The sequence below is a fragment of the Parasteatoda tepidariorum genome, chromosome 7 (assembly GCF_043381705.1).
Source record: "Parasteatoda tepidariorum isolate YZ-2023 chromosome 7, CAS_Ptep_4.0, whole genome shotgun sequence".
NCBI classification, from domain to species: domain Eukaryota; kingdom Metazoa; phylum Arthropoda; class Arachnida; order Araneae; family Theridiidae; genus Parasteatoda; species Parasteatoda tepidariorum.
Window position 1 is genome coordinate 8,598,192 of NC_092210.1, and position 10,950 is coordinate 8,609,141.

Here is a 10,950-nt window from a genome sequence, read left to right on the forward strand (position 1 = left end):
CCAAACTTCGTAAATGTACCACTATATGTGTTTCACCCGGCCATTTATTTTTAATTTTTTTAAAAATTGTTATCATTTTTTTGCAACTTTTCATTTTTTTATTCTATACCCAACCGTAACAGGGCAATCTGGTTTTATTTTTAAACTTTCGGCTTTTAGGTTTTCTGGTTTTAAATTTCTGCTTTTAGGATTTTACTCCGGCACTTGCCGTTTCCATGACTTTATTCTCCCCTTAAACTGGCATCTTCCTTATACATGGGACATTCAAAATGAAATCTTGCTCTTGGTCAAGTTCAGCACCCTCTATCTTACCTGGTGTCATCTTTGAGTGTTATCACCTCAGTGAAACTTTGGTTTACCTTAGAACATTTTAATCTTAGAGGCACTTAGCCTTGAAAGGGAGACACTTGAACTTTTAGTCGACTATTTTATTTATTCTATTGGGCTTGTCTTAGTCTTTTTATTTTTAATATGATTGTTCATATTTTACCATTTGATGTTTTACTTGACCTTACTTTTATATGTTTTTACCTGTATTTTTGACACTTTTATTGTCGATTGATTTTATCCACTTTGATGTTTTAAGCACTTTTAATCTTTATTCTGTTTTATTTTTATTTTACTTTTTCGATTTTGGGATTTTTCCTATGTGTTTTAATCTTTTTAATTTAGTACTTTTACTTTTCTGTAGTTTGGTAGTGTTTAGTCACGTGCAAACGAGTGAAACCCTTATCCGCAAACTCCTTCGGGGTAGGTCGGTTACTATTGGTCTTATATAGCAGTGGGAAGAAGACTTCCCACCAACGTCATTCATTTTTTACAAGTCAAAGGAAAGCTATTTTATCACGTATGATTTGTGCATCTATACGTTGATAACTTCAGAAAAATACAAATGATTTTTTAGATAAATGTGGATAACAGTGTAGGTTTCGTGAGGTCAAGAAGTGAGGCCAACACTAGGAGGCTATTTTCTTTTGTGCGTTATGCGTTCGTTCATATGATCATTTCTCGTCGAGTTAATTTATATATATATAAACACAGAGTTTATAAATTCGGTTATTTATAAGCCCGGTAGCGGAATTTACGAAGAGAATATGCAGCGTTATCTTCATAAATCAGAAATTATTTGCGACCTAAACGCAGTCATGCAGATATTATAATTATACAAATTCAACTTGGTCAAATATATATTGAGCACAATTTACAAATATAAGGTTCTTAAGAGTTACACATTAAAATTTTGTGTTATTTATATTCGAGTTGAATTTCATGCAATAATGCTAAAAAGAAAAAAATTGGAATGTATCTTTATATAGTTAAGCCAGTAATCAAGTAACAGAAAAAAAAGAAAGATTGCTTATTTTTTGTGTTTTGCGATGTTCTCTTAAATCAACTATTTAGTTTTCATTAGAATCAGGTTTAGAAATGTTTTAAAACTTTCCCCCATTCGTTTGTTTGCTTTTTGAAAGTAAGAAAACGAAAATGAAAAATAATCTGTACTAATCTGCAATGCACTAAGCTGGAGGGTTTCTGATTTACTAAGTACAGATCGTGGTTCTAAGTACAGATGCTTCGCTAAATACAGAGGGAGGAGTATGGCCAATTCATTACGCTAGTTTCAATTTCGAAAATCTCATTTTTCGCACAAAGAATTGGACATAGAAATCAAATTATTTTTTTTAAATAGTACTAAATATGTTCCTTTTATAAATCAATCTCTATCCCAAATATATTTCAAAATAAAATAACAGGAAAAAAAATTCCCCTATAAGGTTTGAGGTATTATACTCAGACAAAAAAATGGAACATCTCAATAACTTATCTAATAAACGGATTTTTCACAGATTAACCTGCAACCTAATACACTGGTTATCATAAATTAAGGAAAAATCACAAAAATAGCGATAACTCTTTCAAAAGTAAGCCAAACCGTGCAAAATTTGCATATGTTGTCCACTAAGAGTAGCTGAGTAAAATTGCAATATGCAAATTAGTGGCGCTGCACTCGGCTTACGTCATCTGCCTGGAGCATAAAAGTCCAAGTTTGAGAGAAAGCACACAAATTTTACTGTGATTGCGACATTGAAAATCTGAGATAGCCAATTCGTAATAATGACCTCTAGGCATCATTTGCCTGAAGAACTACGATGGAGAGCCATCGGGAGACTAGAGGCAGGGCAGAGTCAATCAGAAGTGGCCAGATGGCTAAATGTGAGTCCATCTGTGGTTCATAGACTTTGGAGGCAATTTCAAACCACAGATTCGGCATCTAGGAGGTTCAGTCAAGGACGGCCAACTGTTACGACCAGTGCCGATGACCGATATTTGACATTAAGTGCACGCAGGAATAGAACCGCTACTCCGACACATCTTAGATCCTCTCTTGCTGCAGCCACCGGAAGGTTGGTGTCAACGTCAACTGTGCGCAGAAGGCTCCACGAAGGTGGTCTGTATGCGAGACGACCAGCCATTTGCGTGCCGCTCACATCACGCCATAGGAGAGACCGTTTGCAGTGGGCCCGACAACATGTCCACTGGACGTCAGATCAATGGAGGCCTGTTCTCTTTACGGATGAGTCCAGGTTTAGTCTAGAAAGTGACAGTAGACGTTATTTGATATGGAGAGAACCTGGGACCCGTTATCATCCATCAAACATCCGTGAAAGAGATGCATACGGAAGAGGCAGTGTCTGTGTTTGGGGAGGCATATCCTTAGGAGGGCGCACATACCTCCATGTCTTTCCAAGGGGAACCGTGAATGCTCAGGTTTATCGAGACAACATCCTTGATGCTTATGTGCGCCCATATGCCGGGGCAATTGGTGATTGCTTCCTGTTACAGGACGATAATGCAAGACCACACAGAGCTCGCATTGTTGATGATTATCTTCAACAGGAAACAATTACTCGCATGGAGTGGCCAGCTCGATCCCCGGACTTGAATCCTATCGAGCACGTTTGGGATGCTCTAGGGAGGCGTGTATCTGCCATCAATCCGCCCCCTCAGACCCTTGCCACGCTTGCAACTGCTTTACAAGAGCAATGGCTCTCACTTCCTATTGAACTGATAGACCGCATAATTGAAAGCATCACACATCGCTGTTTGTGCTGTATTGCTTCTAGAGGCAATCATATTCCATATTAAAGGTACTTTTTCTATTGCAAACCGATACTTCCAATTTGTTTATTTTATACATGTGCTAATTTCTATACTACTATTAATGTCTGATAATTTCTTTTTATGTTGTTTAATACCTTACTATGTGTTGTATATTGTGGGTAAGTTTCATAAAATTCCATGTGTAATTTCTTGAGTTATCGCGATTTTTGTGAATTTTCCTTAATTTATGATAACCAGTGTAGTTCAAAGAGTGAACCTAAAATATGAGAATAATATTTTTGAGTTATGAAATCAGATATAAAAAACGTAATTTCTCTAAAGAAGTATATATTACTTTTTTCGATGGTTTAGTATTTTTGACTCTCAAAATTAAAAATGAATGTCGGTGCAATATGGAAAACATGATCCTAATAATTTAGCAAGAACTGTTTGTCGAAGATTTTGGGCTTCAAAATTTTCATTCATATTTTAAAATGTTTCTGGAGTTACTTGAGAGGCTCAAAAATGACGCACAATTATTTACCTTGTGGAATTCCAATAATTTGTTGGAATTCCACAAGGTAATTCCTTTTCTGGTGCCTTTGCTCATATTTTTTTGCATTTTTTGAAGCTAAATTTCTTGAGCATAATGAATTTAATGCTTTTAGATATATTGATGATTTGATTTTGCTGAATTGTAATAATTATAATTTTATTTATACATAGTATATATCCTGGAGATTTGGTTTTGAAGAAAACTAATGAGAATTGTTTAAATGTTGAATATTTAGATTTTAAAATTGATATTGTTAACAATTTTATTAAAATTGGTGTTTTTGATAAAAGAAAAGCTTTTAAATTTAAAGTTATTTTCTGCAACTTTAATACTAATTTGTGTAATAAATTTTTTTTAAATTTGGTTTTTTCACAATTGGTTAGGATTAAAAATATTTGCAATAATGTTGAAAGCTTTCGGGAAGCTGCGAATAATTTGAGTAGTAATGATTATCCTTTTAATTTTTGTAATGTTAATTTTTTAATTAAGGAAATGATTGAAGAATTCTAGTTATTTATATTTTTTTTCTTTTAACAGGGCGCAATTCAAGTCTTAACTGAGGTTAAAGTGAGTTTTTATTTTCTGATGATTTTGCTTGAGTTTCTTTTCTAAATTGGTTCTTTGTATTTCATGTTTTTCCCTGGACTTCTATACAAAACCTTCGGGGTACTGAGGGAGTTACTTTAGGCATTTGCTTCTCCCTCAATAGATTTTGTTTTATGGCTACCGGGGCTGGTACCCACTGAAGACGTTGGCTTCGGTGGTCATATTTTTATTTTTATTTCCTTCGTTTCCCTTATTGCTACATTGTATTAGCTTAGTAATTTACATTGGACAAAATCAATCGAAAAACTAATCTGGGAAATAAATCTCAATTCAACACCAAAGTTGTCATTTTTCTGGTACTTTAGCATTTCATGAAAAATTGAACTTGTTTTAAATCTCATCGACTATTCTCACCAAAAAATGGTAGCCTCTTTGCAAATAAAAATGCTTACTAATAAAACTGAGTGTGTTATAAAACGTTAATTTTAACATATTTTTTAAAATAAATAATAAAATTGCTTTTTTGTTTTAATTCCTATTAAATATGCACTGATTACAATATTAAACAATTTGGTGTCATTATGGATGAATTTGCGCAAACTTTTGTGGTCGACGTGATTTCACGTGAAATTTCATCTTAAACTACAGATTTCATGGGGCATGCAATCAGATTAAATAGATGTTCTAATTACTTAACGTGCTAATCTACTTTTTTCATTTAATGACATTATAATTAACCTACTCTTATTATCTAATAATCAAACTAAATATTATAATTTAAAGACTTTAACCTATTCTTGTTATTTAATAACTTAACCTATTTTATTATTTAATGACCTAGCCAAATATTATGGTTTAAAAGACCAGCATAATCTTATTATTTAATGAACTTAACAAATCTTATTATTTAATGACCTAACCGAATCTTATCATTTAATGATCTAAACAAATCTTGTTAGTGAATGATCTAACATAATCTTATTATATAATGACTTAACATAGTCTTATTTTTAATGACCAAACCAGATCTTATTATCAATGATCAACATTTTTATTTTATTTTATTTCTAATGGCAAGATTAAAAGACAACTACAGGGACAAATGCTAAGAGCCATTTGGAGAAAAAACGTAAAGAAAAATATATAGAGCACAAGAGAAGTTCCTGAAGAGATAGTCTATAAATCCAAAAGGCCCCTAGCGTCCCAGTAGCGGTCCACAAGAATACGCTTGATTAAAGCTCGGCAAAGGATGAGATGGTCACCCTCCATGACCCGTCTCAAAATACAGACTGCGCATAGAACTTGAAACTATGCGGAAAAGGTGCAAGTGTTTAATGGCCTAACATATTCTTATTATTTAATGAACTAACCAAACTTTATTATTTAATGATTTAAATCAATATCATCATGTAATGATCGAACCAAATCTTATTATTTGATGACTTAAACCAATCTTATCATCTTGAATTTGACACTGTTATTATTTAATGCATAATCAATAAAAATAAATCCTATGGCATCAATTGTGGTACTTAACTAAAAAATCAGTTTTTTCCCCCCAGAAACTAGTATGTTAAAGTTAAGAATTCTCTTTTCTTTTTTTTTTTATAACTTATGTCAACTGATAAACTTTATTAAATAATATTTCTGAATTCCATCTCAATAAAAAAGATATTATATTTTTACAATTGGGTACTTTCACTTCAGGAAAAAGAAGATCACAGATACCCACACGTGTGATTTATGACGTTAGCTCCAGCTGATCGTTTATAAGCAAAGTGGAATGTTAAAATTGATCTAAGTTTCTCCACATAAGTTAGAATGTTAATTAAAGTGAAGTTAATTAACTACAACGCAGCATCGCACATCGAATTTGTTGAAATGTAATACTTTCTCGTCTATATCTTTTACTTAACTTAGATTTATTATTTGTTTACGTATTTTATTGCAGCCATGGTTTATTTTTGTTTTGTGTACTGGCAACTTCGACGAATAATTAGTTTGTTTGTGTTCTGCGTGGTTTCGTGCTTGTTTTTTTATTGAGAAATATATAGTGAAATTATTGAAATGCTTGTGGAAGAATCTTTGAGGAAGAATATAGAATGTGTCACTTAAGAGAATTGATACTTGACGGGCTTGACTTACTTGAAATAGAATGGAAAGAGCAGTTGCTAACGTAAACATATGAAACGTTTCAAGAACCAATCAAAATCGAGATACCCGCACTACGTCACTCTTGCAGGTGTCCCATTAAATATGCATTATTTTATAAGCACTAATGTGATTAAATATAAAGGTAGGTATCTAAAAAAAAGTAATCTTCGCTTGCTACGACATCTTTTTAATAATAATTATTTAAATAATTTTCTTTTATTAATTATAAAAACAAATTTCTGGTTTTTAAGGTCACATACTAAATGCGGCAACATTTAAATTAATTTTGTTTCGTATTTTTAAAAAAAGTAATGCAATTTTTAAATCAATGGGATTGTCCTTTGAAAACTAAATATTTAAACTGCTAAGTCTGAAAGTGAAACAATTGTCAATAAGAAATGTATTTACCTTTTAATGTTGACACTTCTCCGCAGTCTTGGGGGGAGGGGGAGAATGGAATGAATGACTATTTAATTAAAAGGATATTTAAACTTCAATTTACGTTTTTTACTGCACCTTCTGAAAAGAGAGAATAAGATGGTAAATAAATCAAAATAATCGCCAAACGCACCCCAACCCTAACTGCGATCGGAAATTATTGATATTCAATTTCATTAACAAACCATTTTACTCTAGAATGGTGGTAAAATATAATTTTAGTTAAAGTGTAACGATTATTATATGAAATATACCCAGCAATAAAGATAGATATAGAAATAGAGAGATTTTTTTCTTTCTTCAAATTACTAAATTTAGATTTTTAAGCCCAAATATTTGCATAAAATCTGAATTTTCTATTTTACATATGCGATCGAATTTAAATTAAATAACCACTCTATCAATATAGAGAGCATATTACATTTTATTTTATAACCGTCGTTTTAAATAAACCGAGTCAATTGTGAGTTTACGACTACCAATGTCTCCGTTTGTCATTTTGTTATTTAGTTATTTTCAAAAATAAAAACAATAATCGAGAGGAACAACAAGCTTGAATTACAGACCCTAGCAGCAAGATAACTTGGACCAATATTCATGAATCTTGGTACCATAAAGGTTCAAAGGGCCTTTATTTTTCCGATATTGGCCCCATATAGAATTTTCTGATTCACCCGATATTTTACAGCCACTTTACAATCAATATCGGTCCGATGTAGAATTTTCAGATTCACCCGATATTTTATATCCATTATTTATCCAATGTAGATTCTATACTGGTCAATGTAGGCCCTATATTGGCTATTCTAGGATCAAAATTACGAAATCTATACATCCCAATATATTGGTCCCTTTGTGCATCTTCTTATATGACCCATATTAGGCCAATTTTGAACCCAACTGGGGCCATGGTAAAATGGTTGCTAGGGAACTTTTCGTGCAATGTTACCAAAATAAAAGAAGATTTTAAGTTACATAGGTTTTAGTAGGTATAGGTTTTAAGTGAAGTTATATGATTACTGATTATAAAAAGTAGAAATATTTTAAGTGACATTCTTGAAAACTTCTCGTTGAAAGACTTAAATCTCATTTAATTGTACAGCATTGCTTTATTTTTCAAAGTCATTAAATTTCGGTGATCTGAGAACAGAAATGTACTAAATGGCAGTCTTTGAATATTTATGGAGTAAAGAAGTATAATTAGCAATTAACCGCTGCACTTTAGCTTCAAAGCTCAAAAAGCGAGGTTTTTTGCCGCATATTTAAAAGCCTGAAGTACGAACGCTAAGACGCGAACAGTTTAATAAGTGAAACGAACCACTAGAAGAGTGTCAATGAAAAATTGGAAGATTAAAATGAGTCACTAACTACAAGCTTAGGCTGCACGGGCACAAGTTTTTCCTTCCTCAATGAAACAATATATTTCACAAAAACAATATGGAAGAAATAGTATATTCCATATTCCACAAGAATAAATTGAAAGGTACTTTCTGCATTTTAATTCTTCATAAATCTATCAATTCTTATCTCCTCGTCTGCTGATCCTACAGGTGGTCTTGATAACTTCCCAGCCCCCATCCTGTAGCACCCACCATGTAAAAGGAGGGAAATCACAAACGATTTGTAGTTTACAAATTTTGTAATTTCATGGTAAATGTTATTCCTACTAAGTGGAAGTAGTTGTGTTTTTTTTTATATTATACCCAATTGCGGTTACTAACTTTCTGCATTCAAATAGCCACGTGACAAGTGAAGATCTCCGAAGGTTCTCCTGCAGGTGGAAATTTAAATGTAGAAAGCTAGTAAACGCAATTTGCAGTCAAAAACACGCGCGAGATAGCCCGTGCTAATTCGCGAGGCACAAAGAAAAAATTTCTAGCGGGCAACCTAGACAAGAGAGGAAGGCAAGCCGTAATCTTTCTGCCATCAGGTACAAGACATGAACTTAGTATGAGCTTAAACAAGCATGAACTTAGAAGCTATTTTTCTCAAATTCACAAAAATGTAACTTACCACTCATCTCAATTGCTCTATGGTGACATATAGAACTTTGCATTACAATTATTAAAAATAATTGGAACAGAATTGGCTAACTTTTTTAATTTGGAGTCAATTTTCTGGCTAAAAGAGAAAATTCCATTTCTTATGCACTTTCCTACATGCAAAATAGAAAAGATGAAGCATTCTTTAGAAAAATTTCTTAGAATCGATTTTTTTTTTAAACTTAAAAATCATTTTTTCTACTATTTCTTGATTTTTTTTTCTTTCTATTTTACTCCTTCATTATAACTATTTAAACTATGAAAACCAAAATGCAATTCAGAATTTTGAAGAAAAAGAAATGCGCGCTAGAGAAACGATCCTTCCATAATTCCTATACATAGCGATATCCTAAAAATGCTTGACAATATATAGCTAGGAGAGATATATAATAAAAGCCTTCAGCCATATAAAATATAACTTTATTCTGTTTATGACAGAATTTCAACATTTTGAAGTTTTTTAGATGAGTTATAGCTTTTTATTGCTATTATTTCTCTTTTCTTTCTTGTTACCCTTTAAGAAAATTTATAATCTTAAGATGCTCTGTCTTGGTGGTAGTTTATGAAAGTGTAGAATATATTTTAATAAAAGAATGAGCAAATTCACAAACTCTCTCTCTCCCTCCCTGCATGTGCGCGCGTATTAAAAGCTTTCGTATCCAATAATTCCAAGTAATTAAAAGATATTTAATTTTTTATGTAATAATGGCCGTAAAATGTTTGAAACGGAAGATACAGAGGAGTGATGGTTGGTCGATACGAATTCTGCATCCGGCTTGCACCGACCACAGTGCTGACGTGAAATATCCTCAGTGGCAGACGGATCATGGGTTAGAGTCCCCTTGTCATCAGGCTAACCGTGGGAGGTTCTCGCGGTCTTCCGCTTTATGTAACGTAAATGCGAGTTAGTTCCACAAAGGCAAATTTTTCCCAATACTCGATCCACCCTTGTCTTCTGGATTGGGTTCAAGATTACAAGGCTACGGAGTTGAACATTAGTAGTCGTAAACTCAAAAATTTGGTCGGCTGTTCAATGACGGTTATAAAATAAAATAAAATCAGAAGATACAAAATTTTACACAATTTTAAACTATGTAATTTCAAACGCCAAAATACAAAATTTGAACGAAATTGATTGAATATTTATTGAGAAATGCAAGATTCAAAATACGTTTTTATTTTCTTTTTCTTTAATTACACAATTGATTAATTTCGCTCAAATTTTGTCTCGTCATTCACCTTGTTTGAAACGCTGTTAAAATTTCTGTACCTCCTGATTCAAAAATTTTTCGATCATAATTATTCCGAACCAATCATTTCCGAATTGTGACTAACCATTATGGAGGAATACAAGAGCAAATGCGGATTTAAAAACATCATAAACCAATTGGTCAAGTTTACGAATTCGTCTTCCTCTAAAAATTGCCTTCAAGCTTTATCCTCAATTAAACTGATTTTAGATTATTTAAACCCCATCATTGCTTTTATTGGCTTTAATAGTGAATGGCCTGAGCTTGAGAAACTTTTTTTAATTATTACTTTAATGAGTGAAAAAATTCTTGTGATTACAAAAATATGTATAAAGCGTGGTTATTACAGAACACCCTGTACACAAATATAACAGCCATCATTTCCCATCATCATATATGAGATCGTAACACTCGAATGCGCCATCTGGTGAGAAGACCGGTTCCATGCCTTTGACCCTTCCCTCTCCTACTCTTTTCAGTTGTATAGGAATGTATTACAATATTTTCCATTTTGTTAATATTTTTTGTATTTAATTGCTAAAAATATTTTTTTTTAATTTTCATGACGCTTTCTATAAGAAGTATATTTAATGTAGTTTTTAGTTCCATGTAGTTTCCTAACTTAAAAGATCTTAATCTATTTGAAAATCGAGACAGAAACTAACGTACTTCCTTCTTTTACGACTCTCCACAGGCTAATGGTGAAAGCATGTGAAGTGTTGATAGGTAGAGAGTTCTGCTGCTCTACGTCACATGTAATCCATTTCGACGGCCAATAGGATTGAAAGAGAGAAGATATTTCTATTCTTAATAATAAAACATGGGGTGACAGATTGTTCTTTTTTTTTTCTTTTCTTTCTGCTTA

General features: G+C 32.5%; 1 long non-coding RNA gene across 1 annotated transcript in view; it reads left to right on the forward strand.

Annotated features, from left to right (window-relative positions):
- LOC139425976 (uncharacterized) overlaps positions 1 to 10,923 on the forward strand; it is a 113,920-nt gene extending 102,997 nt beyond the window's left edge. The window contains exons 2-3 of the long non-coding RNA XR_011637183.1: positions 4,193 to 4,222; positions 10,780 to 10,923. This is a non-coding gene — a long non-coding RNA (uncharacterized lncRNA). The remainder of the gene's footprint in view (positions 1 to 4,192; positions 4,223 to 10,779) is intronic.
- The last annotated feature ends 27 nt before the right edge of the window (positions 10,924 to 10,950 follow it).